Consider the following 15,868-nt stretch of genomic DNA (forward strand, 5'->3'; position numbering starts at 1 on the left):
AGATTAATAAGCTTTTGCTTAATTTTACATAATGAATGACTATTTTCTATTCATTTCATCTGTTTTTTAAAAAATCTATTCCTGCTTCATAAATGAGTGTTTTGTAGTAGCAGATTTGATTAGTAGAGAAGAATTGATTGATGTGACCACTTTTTCATTTTTATTAGGTTGGGTTTTGCAAAGATAGGTTAAAAAAACATATTTAAACAAAGACAAAAAAAAAAATTGTGTAAGCTCCTACTCATGGCTCTTACAGAGGAGCAAGGATGACCAGGTGAGGAGGGAAACAGTGAGTGGAAAATAGACTTTTCAGTTCTCATAAGATTTCATAAGGCTACCTACGCTAAAAAACAAGAAATACACAGTACATTGTTAAAAATGTACAGACACAGTACATTTAGGGGAGTCAACCATTCTAATGATAGTTAGATGAATATTTGATAGGGAATATAGACTCCTACCTTGTTGCAATTCTCTTTTTTAACTCAATTTTATTATATTTATAGTTGTACAATGATCTTCACAACCTAATTTTACATTTCTATCCCAAACTCCCAGCCTATCCCTCCCCCACCTCAACCTGTGTCCTTTGGAAATCATCAGTTTTTCAAAGTCTGTGAGTCAGTATCTGTTTTGCAAAGCAGTTCATTGTATCCCTGTTGCAGTTCTGATGGGAAACTGGAACTGGAATGAGGGAGGTGCATCAGCCAACTCTTTAAAATCCCTCGACTTGATTATTTCATCTTTTGTTTTATTGGGATACTATTTTGAATTACCTGGAGTGATGTATTTTAGTTATTTCTTTTTATAAAGCCTTGGGTGTCAAGTAGTCTTGTCATGTGCTGTATATTGTATGTATGCTACTTTTTGTACTTGTACATTTTTTTCCCCAGAATTATAGCAGTAATGGGAATGTTGAAAGTGTTAGTAAGCAGTGGTATCAAATTATTACAAAATTTAAGGTAGAGATGATGGTGATAAATGCCATTTATCAAATGGTATTTATCCAAAAAATAACATTTTTCCTAAATAAATTAATCCATAAGTTAATTCATTTCCTGGCACTGACTCTATGTACTACACCTTATGTCACCTTGTATATGTGTGTTTCCCTTTTGTGAGAAGCATGTGGATGTATTAAATGGTACTGAGGTCTTTCTGGGCATGCGGGAGTAGATGGGGCAGGCCTAGAAAGATCTACATGGCGTATGTTACCGCTATGGGGCAGAGTCACAAATATGAAGTTTGTTTGTTTTTATTTTTTATTTTTATTTATTTATTTTTTCCACTGTACAGCATGGGGACCAAGTTACACATACATGTATACATAATTTTTCCTCCCATTGTTGTGTTGCGATGTAAGTATCTAGATAATAGATGCAAGGGTTGTCTGCAGATAGTGTCTCCTTTAAGGAGGCAGCTAATTGACAGCCCTTTCACCCTCATTAATAAATAATCTTAGCTCTTGTAACTCTCACCCTTCCAATTTTCCTATGTTCTTAACCTCTTTCTACGTAAAACGGAACTAATCATCAGAGGGGACTGACCATAATGTTAAGCATCTGAATTCTGGTCACAAGAGGAGGGGACCACGTGGTTGAGTTTTTCAGTGAATCAGGATATGGTTGGTCCTGAAACCTCAGAATTAAGGTTGAGTTTTTCTAGTGAATCAGGATATGGTTGGTCCTGAAACCTCAGAACTGAGGTTGAAGATGGTGGATGAAAGTTACTTTCTTCAAAAAAAAAAAAAAAAAAAAAAAAAAAAAAAAGGAAGGGGGGATTCTGAGCAAAGCAAAAACACATTATTGATTGAGAAGAAGGAATCAAAGAAAAAACAAACTCAAATTATTTCAGGAAGAAGTAAGATTTAAAACAGCTCATCATCAAGGTATGGCATTGAAAATGTCATTCCTTTGAGCTCTTTTTAATTCCAAAGTCAGGTAGCAGAAGCCTTCCCAAAACTCTTGTCTGTCATCAATAGCCAATGCTTTGTTAATTAATTTATTGTATGACTAACATGGAGGGTTTGTGTGTGTGTGTGTGTGTGGTGTAGTTGATTTACAATGTTTTGTTAATTGCTGCTGTATAGCAAAGTGATTTAGTTATATATATATATATATAATTTATACATATCTATTCTTTTCTATTATGGTTTATCATAAGACGTTTAAGATAGTTCCCTGTGCTATGAAGTAGGACCTTATTGTTTATCCACCCTGTGTTATGATAGTTTGCCTCTGCTAATTCCAAATTCCCAAGCCTTCTTTCCCTCACCCCCACTCTTTGGCAACCATAAGTCTTTTCTCTGTTTGTGAGTCTGCGTCTGTTTTGTAGATAAGTTCATTTGTGTTGTATTTTAGATTCCACATATAAATGATATTATATGATATTTGAATTCCCCTTTCTGACTTATTTTGCTTAGTATGGTAATCTCTAGGTCCATCCATGACATGGAGTTTTAAATGGTGAATCTTGTAGCATCTTGTTAAGTAGTCTGATGGAATGAACTCTCAAGGATGAAATTAGAAATTAACAAAATTAATGGATTAGCTAATATAATTGAGGGATTGGCTACTTAGTCTAGGGTCTGCAGACCGGCAGAGTTGACACAACCTGAGAGCTTATCAAAAATGCAGAATCTCGGAGTTCCCGTCGTGGCGCAGTGGTTAAGGAATCCGACTAGGAACCATGAGGTTGCGGGTTCGGTCCCTGCCCTTGCTCAGTGGGTTAACGATCCGGCGTTGCCATGAGCTGTGGTGTAGGTTGCAGATGTGGCTCGGATCCCATGTTGCTGTGGCTGTGGTGTAGGCCGGTGGCTACAGCTCCGATTCAACCCCTAGCCTGGGAAATTCCATATGCCGCAGGAGCAGCCCAAGAAATGGCGAAAAAGACAAAAAATTTTTTTTAAAAAATGCAGAATCTCAGCCTCTATTACAAGAACCAGAATCTGTACCTTAACACTTAACAAGATTCCTTGGGGATTCATATGCATATTTAATTTTGGAGCACCAGTACAGAGAAATCCTCGATCCATGTACAGACAAATGATAAGGGCCTAGTAAGGCCTTGGGCATGATGGCCTTTGCTAAATCCTGAACCAGTCCAGTGTCCAGTCCTATTCTTTTGATTCTGTCGGCTCAAAAAGTGACAAAATTTTGCCTCTGGAGTCTTGGCATTTGCTTCATCTGAACCTTCTAGTGCAAATGATGATGCCTGTATCATAAATAAAAGCTTAAAGGGAACAAATCAAAGTTAGAGTGATGAAACACTCAAGGCAGTCCCCGTTTATAACTGCTGCCCCACTTTAATGGTTAAGGATGTCCTATTTTACTCTCAAACATATCTAGGTTTGGCTGATAAAGGACACGGTCATCCTAAGGATGGGTCATTTACATTGTTATTTTTTATGTCTGCTGGCTAATAAATGGTTAGTTGATAAATTCATGTATATTTATCATAAAATAAAAGCAAACAAAAAAGACTCTTTAAGGATATTTACACTGACAATACACACACACACACACACATCCCTACCTCTTGGTAGCAACAGAAGACAGATGAGCGTGATAGAAACAAGAGTTCCCCTCACAGGAACTGGCTGCCTTCACATTTGTGCCCTTAAAAGGGCAATTCAAACAGTTTTGCAGGAACAAGTGACAGCCTACCCCAGAGGAGCATTTAAGCCTCAGACTCTTGCAAGACAGATAACATGCTTCGGGTTTTGAAATACAGTTCTTTCCAGATCCTTCGCGTTTAGACCAAAAAGCATTTAAAGATTGTTGGGTCAAGCTTTATTCTGAGTTCAAGCTGGAGGTGTTCTGTATTCCCTGCCTTCCACATTCTCTGAAGGAAGAAAGATGTGCCAGCTGTTTGGCAAAAAAAAGCTCAGTCTTTGATAACATAGGTGATGTTTTATTTCTTAGCACCATTTCTCCATGTGGTAGAATCACTGCAGTGACTCCTCTAACACATTTTTATTTTTCAGAGGTGATCTAACCTGCTTGAAAAGAGCAACCCTGCTTGCTTAAGATGAGCACTGTCACCTCTGGTTTGTCCTACCATCTCATATCCTGTTTTAGATTTAGCAAACGTTTTAGTAAAATCATTATTCCCTACGCCCTCCCAACAAGTGTTTCAAACAAAAACAAAAAAGTTAAAACTTCTCACAACAAAAACAGCAATTAAGGAGAAGAAATCTCTGGAATCAGCCATCTATTGCAAAACTCACACCAAAAGAGAATATTTTATATGTCACAATAGATATTTCCAACTCAATGGTCTTTTCTTTGTGGTGAAAAACACTTATTTCACATGAATTTCAAAATATTATCTTGAGAGATAAATACATAGCCAAATGATGGGCATATTTTTGTAATAAGAAAATTTTGTTTTCCTTCGACATTGCCAGAAAAATAATAACAAAGCTTCAACAGAGCAAACTGTGCAGTAATAATCAATATAACTCATGTTGCTACTCACGCATTCGCCTAAAAACATTGTTAGCAATGATTTCCAACACAACATAACACATTCTCACTATTAGCACAACCCTCCTTTCTATGTGAAAGTTACCAGAAAGAATAAGTTAAGAAAGAAGAATCAGATCACCAGCCTGCTGTATTTTGTTGAATTGTCTTTGAAGTTATTTAACTCTGGTATGTGTTTCATGTTTGTTTAGAATTAACAATCTGTTTCTCCACAAGGTATTTGAAATGGATTATAATAAAAGCACTTTCATAAACTATAAATGGTATGTAGAGATTCAGAGATCCAACTATAGAAAGATAGTGTTAATAGAGACGTGATGCTTGTATTAAGAGGCAGAGCGGGGTCATTTGCTCAATATTTTACACTCTGTGCTTCCTGACAGCCAATGCAAAGAGGGAGAGAGTGAGAGTGGAGGAGGGAGGAACTGAGTGAAAGTGGAAAGGAAGGAGGAGATAAATAACACAGTTGCTGTAACATGATTCAAGACAGCCCTGTGACTCTTCACAAAGTACTAGGCAAGCTCTGTTGGGTAAACAAGGCAGAGTGCTGACTGCCTGATCAACGGCTCCCCATAGGCCCAGCCTACTCTTTGAACATCCTAATACAGAAGTAAAAATTATGTTAGAGCGTATGTATCACCAGAAATATTTCCCTGCCTTACATATTTCACTTTATGGTTCATTACCCACATTTGCTCTTAAACACAGTAGTTTTAACAGCTGTCTCTAGGTTCTATCAAAGTACCCTAAAAATCCTATAATAATATTTTCCACCTCATTTCCTCCTTTTTTTTTTTTCCACTGCATTGTGATAAAGCACTGTGTCCGATAAGGGAAAGCGACAGCCTTGTCAAACTCTAGAATAAGCATTTGCATACGGTTATTTTATTCAGATGATTAGAGCAGTTACCAGAAACTGAAAGAATTTATTTTCCCTAAATAATACATTTTTACTGATTATGGTGTTTTATCCTACAATCTGTCACTCACAAACTACCTCTCTTTTAGATATGTTTTTTTAAGTAGAAAAAAAAAAAAGGGTTCCCTATTTTCTGCTCTAAAATATGTCGTTAAGGAAACAAGAGTCAGGAGAGAACCCTGGGCACTGTCCTTATTTTGATGAGGGATTAGATAATAGTCATTCATTAATAATGGAGATAAACCTACCAAATACTCTAGTGTCTTTAATCCCAGAAGATGAAAGCACTTTATAAACCTTAGGCAAATATTGCAAAGGTCAGTAGTATTTCTTCAGGAGACTTTAATATTTGCTTCACAAAAACATCTTATTTCTTGTCCACAAGTCACCCAATATCACATATTTAGGGACAACGGAAAAAGAAATTCCTCTCTCAAAGCTCTTAATATTACTCCCTCTCAAAAGGGCAGAGTATCTTTTAATGTTGTTGAGCTTCTTTTTTCTCAAGTTCATTGATTCAAATGGTAAAATTGGTGGATTAAACCATTTTTTTCTCCTCAGCTTTTGTTCTGGTCAGCCTCGAAGGGAAGGCTGTAGACCAGCGAGCTCTGACAGAAATTGTGCTAAATGCTGGCTTTTCCCTCTGTGAATTACGTGAGTGTTAGAATGCTTATGCCGGCAAAGAATAATTTTCACAGGAGGGGAGAGAGATTTTTTTTTTTTAATATTCTGTAACATTTGCTTTTAGTAATAGCTACAGTTTGCACCTGTAACTTCTGTTACTTTGTCTAGTCGCATGCAAAAGGACACAGAAAACAGAGCCTGGCCTCTGCCATCAGGCATATCTATGTTTAGATTCTTGCTCCTTCCTTACTAGTTCTGTAACCTTGGAGAGGTACTTAAGCATTCTGAGTTTTTCTCATCTGGAAAATGGCCAAAGCTACCTAACAGTATTTTTTTGCCATTCTTAAAAGAAGATGTGTTTTGGATGCTAGACACTAAAACTTTGCCCTCTGCTTAAGTACATAAAGGCATTTTCTTTTACCTGTGGAATAAAGGAAACCAGAGCAAATTTTTCCTATCTTGTTCCAATACTCAAAGATGTTTGGCCTTCGCTGTATAGATGATAACTTTAAGCAGAGCAATTTATATCCTCAGGGGACATTCAGACCTTTCTGTATCAGCCGGCCCTTTCCATTATATTTTTTTATATCATATACAGATTGTTCCAAAGCCAGGCACCTATACCTATTTCTTTATTTCTCTGTCTGCCCCTCTCTCCCGCCCACCCTCGTCACTCTTCCTCTCTTCTCTCTTTCTCTCCTCTCTCACTCTTCCCCCTATCTCTCTCTTACTGAAGCAGACTTGTGAAATTCTCTGTACCTGTGTAGTGATACAGAGGTGCACCTGTATCTGAATGTCTCTATTTGGCTGGACCTGGCTGTGAATCCTGCCATATCTTACTAGAAATATGACATGGAACAGCTCCCTTAACCACTCTGATTACCATTTCCATTATCTGTGAAATGGGATTTATAAGAGGATCTACTGCATAGAAATGTATGAAACCAGCACTCTGGAAAATGTCATGAATTTTAGCAATTTTTGGCTAGCACCCTGTTTAATTCTGAAATCCTTTGAGGATGGTACAACAAAATCTCTTTCCTTATTCACTGGGGCCACCTCTCAGTGCATTCATAGACACCATATCAGTTCTCACACTCTCCTTCTCCCCACCCCTCATTCCTCTGCCCTTCTTTCCCAGGACTTATTCCTTCTTCATTGTCTGGCTTAGGCAATCATTCCAACACATAAGGATTTCCCTTTGAACCAGTTGGAAGTAATTTTTCTCCTGCACATTGGCAAATGGGGTGGCCAGAGAGAGAAACATTGTAGATCCCCCCTTGCCTGAAGCATCTATTGTGAAAAAATCACAATGGTTTAATTAACAAAAGAGCTGGGTATGAAAATCCTTCTTAGACTTTTATAATTGTTTAGCACCAATGATTTGTCCACATATATCCCTCTTGCTAACATTAATTGGCTCAAGTGTGCGGCTTTTGCTAACAGTCTCTGACTTTCACCTCTAGCATGTGGGGGAGGCTGGATGGCCCTTTCTGTTATTCATTCAAACCTTGATATGTCCATCCTCACAAAGAGAAAAGGGTAAGTGTCCTGGCAGATGGTGAACAGCTGAGAACACCCATTCATGACCAAATTTAGATTTTTCTAATTATTATGACTATCTAAGTAAGAGAATTTTATGGACACCTTTGAACATTGTTGATATATGTAGGGAGGACAGGTTTCCATTAAATTTATACAATATTCTAGTTGAGGGAAGAGGACGGGTACACACTTTTTCCTTTGTATTGGCAGAATCATCAAACTGTAAGTTTACAGTTTGTGTTTTACAATGACGAAAGTCTAAGAAAGATTTTAGCATCTTAAAATGGGGGGAAGATTAAGTGATTGTCATTTTGTATTTCCAGATTTGGATGCAATATTGAGCCTCTTCTATTCTGGGCATGTGTGTGTTATTTCTCGTTTCTGCGTATCCCCCTGACTATTTGTCTCAACGTATCACGCCAGCGGCTTTTTCTCTTGCTTGGGGGCAAACAGCATATTATTCATGTTGATCGTGGTGAATGCCTATTTTTTCCCATTATAAAAGAATTTGCCAGTCATCAGAATCCCCAGAGAGTCGACAGAATGGTCCTGCTTTTACAAAGCAATGGCAAAGGATTGTTCGTCCCCGATAATTTAGTTATGGCTAATTAGACATAAATAATTTGCAAAAATTACAATAGGAATGTAAACTAAGTTTTGGTTGCTTTCCGAATTCACACAAATGAATAAGAAGGATACAGAAAAAATAGGCACAAAGAAGTTCAAGCTTGTTTCCAAATCCCCCCACCCCACCAAAAAAACCTTCCAAATTGGAGGTTAGAGAGCAGAATCGAAATGCAGCAGTGGAGAAGCAGGATACCACCAAATGATAGATTGAAGGTCTCTGGTGGGAAGATGTCAAAACTAGGTGTTGGAATGGATAAAGCTTGATGATAGAGAAGAAGCATGGGCTTTGAAGTTAGATACACTCAGTATGAATCTCGCCTCTCTTCTTCCTTAGCTCAGACTTAATCATATTACTTAAATTTCCTAAAAAATGTTTCTTTTTGGTTAGAAGATGTAACACCTATCTCTAGAGGTGAAGAATTAAACTGGAAAATGTGGATAAAATGCTTAGCACAATCTCCAGCACATAGTGTGGTTTAAAATACTTGTTTCTTTTGGAGTTCCCATTGATGGCTTAGGGGGTTAAGGACCTGACATAGTGTCCGTTGGGATGCGGGTTCCATCCCTGGCCTCACTCTGTGTTTTGAGGCTCTGGCATTGCCACAAGCAGCAGCATAGGTCACAGAAGCAGCAGCATAGGTCACAGATGCCGCTCATATCCAGTGTTGCCATGGCCGTGGCATAGGTCAGCAGCTGCAGCTCCAGTTCAACTGCTAGCGTAGGAACTTCCATGTACTCTGGGAGCAGCCCTAAAAAGAAAAAATAAATAAATAAAAATAAAATACTTGTTTCTTTGCCCACTTCTCCACTCGGAAATGGCTTGAATTCCTGCTTCCTTTTCTTTCTACCATAACCCCTGGCTAGTGCCAAATGAGGCCTCTCCATGTTAGTTTCTAACAAGAAGCATTTATCATTTCTCAGAATTCATTTAATAGTGTTTGTGTGTATGTGCATGCATGTGTGTGTGATACAGTGTCTTCCCTCCATTCAGCTACTCTGTTTTCAGTGATTCCTGATGTAGGGCTGTGGGGAAAACACAACACTACAATTTCTATTTGCAAAGAAAACATATGACAGAAAGATTTCTTTGCAACTCCTCAGTGTCACCCATCAAAGTCACTGGTATGTTTTCAAAGGAAATAGCCTTTCTCTTTTCCTTTGTGAAATAAGTTATAAAAGTCTGTTCCTTCAAAAATTGCCAGTGATAGCGAAGTTTTCCCATTATAAGATGCCATAGAATTATTGGACAGCTCTATTTGTTAAAATAAACAAAAATCTTTAGAGTGGGCCAAGATTATTGCTTCAGAAAGTAGAATTATTAGCTCTTATGAGGAAGCATGAAGAGAAAGACAAGTATTTAGGAAAACTGTCACTTCACAGAGGCACTGAAAAAAAGACAGTTCTCCCATATTTACTTTCTTCAGAATGAAATGGATTTTTATTTATTTCTAAATGGAGTGTAGCTTTGGATGCCATATTTATGTTCTAATTCTGGCGTTACTAGTTGTAGGACTTCAGGAACTTGTACTCACTTTCTTGTGGATTTTGTTTCTATTTATACAGAACGTAAGATGATCAAGTTGTATTTAGACCATAGAATATGCCCCATAAATGGTTATATGTATAAATGTATACTTACAGAACTAGGTCATCGTCTTCTCCAGTGCTGACAAAAGCTATCAGGATTAGTCATTCTAATTCCTACTTTTCTAGTTGGAAAACTAGAGAGCTTAAGTAAAGGTCACAAGGTGGTCTTGTGGAGCCAGGATTTGGAATCAGGTCCACCGCTTTCTTTCATACCATGGAACTGGAATGGAGCATCATAGCTAGGAAGATGACAGGTGCATGTGTTCTCTGAATGCTGTAATTGACCTGAAGTCCCTCCAAAGCAAGTGTGACTTACGTGAAAGTTCCAGACTTCATACAAAACAGTGTTATAAAGGATGTTTTCCATCACTCATGTACAGTGAGGAGGAAGGATATTAAACATAAAAGCAAGACATGACATTCATCAGTCTTCATTATGGCTTATTGAAATTATTTTGGATCTTGGCCCTGCTGTTGATTTAAAAATCAACATGCATGTGGCTCCCACAGTTGTATCCAAGACTTTGATCAAGACATAGCCAGAGATGCCTCCTGAAGAGAGGTCCCATCATGAAATTATGAAGCATTTATAGAATTTTTTCTATTTTATTGGAGTATAATTGATTTACAGAGTTGTGCTAATTTCAGGCATACAACAAAGTAAATCAGTTATACGTATCTATTTTATATATAGTAGTAGGTATAAGTCATTCCCAACCCTCTAATTTATCCCTTCCTCCCATGATTCTTCATTGGTAACCATAAGTTTGTTTCTAAAGTCTTTGAGGCTGTTTCTGTTTTGTAGGTTATTTTATGTCATTTTAATTTTACCCTATATATCAGTGACCTCATATGATACTTGTCTTTCTCTGACTTAGTTCTCTTAGTATGATAATTTCTAAGTCCATGCAAGTTGCTGCAAATGGCATTATTTCATTCTTTTTTATGACTGAATAATATTCCATTGTATATATGTACCACTTCTTCTTTATCCAATTCTTTGTTGATGGGCATTTAGGTTGCTTCCATGTCTTGGATATTGTACATAGTGCTGCAATGAACATTGGGTTGCATGTATCTTTTTGAATTATGGTTTTCTCCAGATAAATGCCCACGATCGGGATTGCTGGGTCATATAGTAGTTCCTGTGACTACCATATGTTTTTTAGGGAACCTCCATACTGTAGGGCATGGTTCTTGATAAGCTGTAAGCTGTAAGGTATGGTATCCATATTTATACTTGTTTAGAAGCCAGCCTCAATCTGGCTCACAGAGTTGTAATGTATTATTTCGCTGGTTGAAATAAGACATGTTATATCTGTGTCACTTGCTTGTTTGAAGTTTCTTTCCAAGAGGAGAGGAGGAAAATTGGTAAATATTCCAGAAGGACATCTGGTTTATATTTCAGTTTTATCCCTGGTGTCCAGCACAGTACCTTACAGACATAGTTACTTACTTGATATTAATGAAATAAACTATTTTTACCAAGCCACAGAATTTGTTGTTACAGTCAGCACACAATTTTTTGTCTTTTCTGTTTTCGACTAAGTGTTTGCAATATGGACTTTGATCAAATAGGCAATGCCAAACAACATGACACTGAGCCATTTATAATGCACATTCCTTAAAAAAATAATGTTATGAATGAAATCTAGTTTAGGCCACAGTAGAGCTAGAACTTGACACTTAGCTCTGCAATTGATTATCTATCTTTTGCTTCCCTAACACTATCTTGACTTAAGAGTCCTGGCCCCAGGGAGTTTCTTGGAGAAGTAACCAATGGCATACTAGTTATTTCACATACCTTCCATTAGTTAAACCTCTGGATTTTCCACTGAGATAGGTTTATTCCTGACCTAGTTACACAGATAAGTAAATTTAAGCTCAAATAGTTTGTTTCATTAAGTTCTCTTATTGCTACATGTTATTCCCCATGATTTTGTCTTACCTCTAGACCTCACTGTAGTTGAGTCTGAAGATAATAAATAAGAGGCTAAAAAGAAACTTTTCATTAGGCAAGTTTTCCTAAGCTTGAAAATGTCTATATAGTGGGAGTAAAGAGGGAGAATTTTATGTAAAATAGAAATCTGGAAAATAAAATTTAGTTTATTAGGAAATCTAGCTCCCCTCTTCTAAAGAAAGAGGTTACCATAAAAAATGAAATGGAGGAACTCCCACCGTGGCACCGTGGGTTAAGAATCTGACTGCAGTGGCTCAGGTTGCTGCAGAAGTGGGATTTCGATTCTGGCCTAGTTCAGTGGGATAAAGGATCCAGGTTGCTGCAGCTGCAGCATTGGTCACAGCTGTGGCTTAGATTCAACCCCTGGCCCAGGAGTTTCCATATGCTTTGGGTGAGGCCATTAAAAAAAAAATGGCAATGCTTAGTAATTGCTATAATAATGCAGAAGAGAAGTCTTGGTATTAGTATCCAGATAATCCAAATTTTAAAAGAAGAAATAGGCAAATATGTAAATTTCTCCAGTATCTCTTTTGCCTTTATGAAATGAAATTATTTTCTATAAGGATATTTAATATTCTTGTCATGAGATTATTCTTCAATTAAAAAACACTTTCCCGGAGTTCCCATCGTGGCGCAATGGTTAACGAATCCGACTAGGAACCATGAGGTTGTGGGTTCGGTCCCTGCCCTTGCTCAGTGGGTTAACGATCCGGTGTTGCCGTGAGCTGTGGTGTAGGTTGCAGACGCGGCTCGGATCCCGCGTTGCTGTGGCTCTGGCGTAGGCCGGTGGCTACAGCTCCTATTCAACCCCTAGCCTGGGAACCTCCATATGCCGCGGGAGCGGCCCAAGAAATAGCAGCAGCAACAACAACAACAACAAAAACACTTTCCCAATGGTATGCATAGTTACTATTTTGAGAGAGTCATGCTTTTGCACTATTTTCATATTATTCGACTTAAGGACAATCACTTGAAACAATGTTTTGACTTCTGTTGGGATGGTTATACTTTATAAGTTTATATGCATTATATTGACATGAATTTAAACTTAAGAAAAATTTCAAAATATTTTGTTATGTATACTTTTAAACAATACTGCCCCTAGAAGAATCATCTTAAATGGTTGTTACCCATGTGCTTTACATAGTGCCTGCTAGATAGATAGAAGAGAGATGGAAGTAGAGCTACTTGCTTTTTTTTTGTTAAGGGAAATGATACAGCCAAAGCAATGAATCCTAGAAAAACAATAGCGAAGTGATGAGTTTAGCGTGCATGTCTCAGTCACATGTGCACAGATGTGGAAAATGGGTTACTTATTGTTTAATTCATGGAGTGGAAGATCTTTTAAATCAGTGATAGCTACTCTGAGGTCAATGAAAGTTTGATTTGAAAACATTTTAATTGAATACTACTAATTAACTACAATTGGCGCTATAACATACGTTGTTCTCACTGTTAGATACATGAGTTTTACAATAAAATGAGCATCACCTTTATTATCTGTGACATTTTGTGATGCAGATGTTGCATTCTTATGCAAAATGTAACAGATAATTGTTATAAAATACTATGCTAAAATTTGGCTGATTATTCTATTTGATTTAAAATGTCACATAGTAAAGGTTATTTTCACTCATTAAGATTAAATGCAAGTAGCCATATGTTAGAACAGTCTTTTGAATCGAAAGTACACTCAGCTGAAAATCATCAACAAACTCAGAAATATCCAAAGAAAAATAGCTTTCTTTTTTATTTGCCAAAGCACCATCTCTCAATTAAAATGTCATTATGTCAACACTCATGGATGGCAATTCGTTACAACAAATCTGATCTTAAAACCAGTAAATCATTCCGTATATAAATTTGACAGTGTTTTGATGCAAAAAATGTGTGAAATGTGTCAATATTCCAGAAATGGAACATCAGGAAAGAGGATTATTGGTCTACTGAAATAGTAATGTAACTATTAAGAGGATAACATTTTCCAATTGCAATTATATGCCTTAATTTTAAAGGGGCGATCATTTACAATAATTTGGCAGATTCGGTCCATATTTCTTTCAGAAATTCATTTCTTCATTATGCCTCAAAACAATTTATGGTGCATTTATGTTGGTGAAGATAATTTGCTTATTTTATTGTGAATGGAAATCAGTAATTACACGCAATCCCATTTTCCACAGACATAAAGTTAATTCATTGTAGTAATTTTATACAGAATATTAGCTTGTGTTGGGTATGATGAAAATGTAACTATGGTAAATGCTTATGTTATAACTGAATTTCCTTGGACTTGATGAAAAAGAAATGTTGACTTAATACTAACAATTCCATGAATGATTTTATGACAAGCCTGTGAATCACTTTGTCCTACTAGCAGTGTTAGGACAATATTAGAACTGTGTTCAAATCCTGTCCTCTCTCTTTCTTAGCTATGTGATTTTGGCCAAGTAGCATTGGATTATCCAAATCTTAATTTTATCACCTACAACATAGAAAATAATTGTAATACCTATTTCATAGGATTGTTGATAGGGTGAAGTGAGACAATATATATATACAATTTTACTATTTCCCTTTTTATAGATATATCACCAAACTTTGTAGTGCCTGACAATTAATGCACTAAGGTATTTATCTCTACTCAATTTTCTGACTACAAGATGCTTACTGGAGGAAAGGATATGATAAGAAAGATAAATACATATGGAAGGAAGGAAGGGAGGAAAAAGAAGTTTTAGAAAGAAAAATGAGGGATGATTTTATATGATGCTTGGAACCTATTAATTAAGGAGCAAATAAAATATATTTTATTATTAACTACTCCCCATCAAAATAGGGAAAAAAGATTAACAATTTCCTAATACAAATCAACAAATTATAAGTGGAGCTATTTGTGGAAAACAACTTCAAAACATTTTAAATGCAGTACTCAAGCATTTAAGGGAAATGTGGAAGTAATTTAGTCTAGCTTTAGGTAACAAAACCAAAAATACATTTTGCAAACTAATTTCACAGGGGACATTGAACAAGATAAATTTTCATAATATAGTGCTCTATACTCTTCTATGGAAGCCATTTTTTCCATTTCTTTAATTTAGCAAATTGTAAAATGAAAAAAAGTAATTAATGTCAATATATCTACCCTGAGATTAAGGAAATTCATATATGTCAATTTCTTAAAACACATGGGGTATTTGAAAACTATAATTGTGACTTATGAAATGCTTTTATATGATTTTATTTCTTATCTTAAATCATCAAGATTTTTTGGAGAACACTTATCTCTCAGGATGGTCATAACCTACCTTAAAAAAAACTCTTAGATATTAAGAGGCCAATCCTTCTATCCAATGACATACATGCAGATTCTACTTTGTTCATAGTTGAAAGAGCTTATTCCTATTAAAGTAGAGCAGATAGGGGCCTTGTTAAGAAATTTGCCAGTGGGGGCAAAAGTAGTTTTTAATTGATCATTACATATTTTTGTTAGAGTGCCGAGGAAAGACAGACAGTTGACTGGAGCAGTGAGATCTCAAGCAAGATTTAGTAACCAGAAAAGTGGCTGGGAACCCTGAGCAAGAGGAGCTTAGAGCCCTTGCCATTGAGAAAGAATCAGGTTTTATAAGCAGAGCATCCTGTGCTGAGTTCTATAGGTCCAGGATGGCGGTTGAGGTCATGGTATAACAGTTTAACTTTCTCCTTGGGGTTGTCTTTGTTCTTGGGAAGTCAAGCACTTCATGGGCATAGTTGTTCAACCTGTGGAGGTCCGATAAAGTGGAGACCGCAGGTCTGGGTCTGGGTCAGTGAGTCATGCGGAGTTATTCTTTTTTAGGCTTCATTTTAGTTTCCACCTAAGAATTTTAATTTCACATGTATTTCTGTGTGTTTCATATATGATTGACCCTTGAGTAACCAGGGAGTTAGGGGCATAGACTCTTAAGTCAGAAAGCTAAGTCAGAAAGCCCCTTGTACTATACAGTAGTCCCTCCATATTCCTGGTTCTATATCCAGGGATTCAGCCAACCCAGAATCATGTAATACTGTAGTACCTATTTATTGAAAAAAATCCTTGTGTAAGTGGACCTACACAGTTGAAACCTCTGTTGTTCAAGGGTC

At 36.8% G+C, this 15,868-nt stretch overlaps 1 protein-coding gene across 14 annotated transcripts in view; it reads left to right on the forward strand.

Moving 5' to 3' along the window:
* The window catches only part of LOC146402252 (uncharacterized), a 1,625,488-nt gene that overhangs the window by 1,124,074 nt on the left and 485,546 nt on the right, over positions 1–15,868 (forward strand). The gene's annotated exons all lie outside the window — the stretch shown is intronic.

This window comes from Sus scrofa, chromosome 6, assembly GCF_054392235.1.
Source record: "Sus scrofa isolate SSC_HxYL_T2T_F1_AM1 chromosome 6, Sscrofa_HxYL_maternal_Yorkshire_Landrace_v2.0, whole genome shotgun sequence".
NCBI classification, from domain to species: Eukaryota; Metazoa; Chordata; class Mammalia; order Artiodactyla; family Suidae; genus Sus; species Sus scrofa.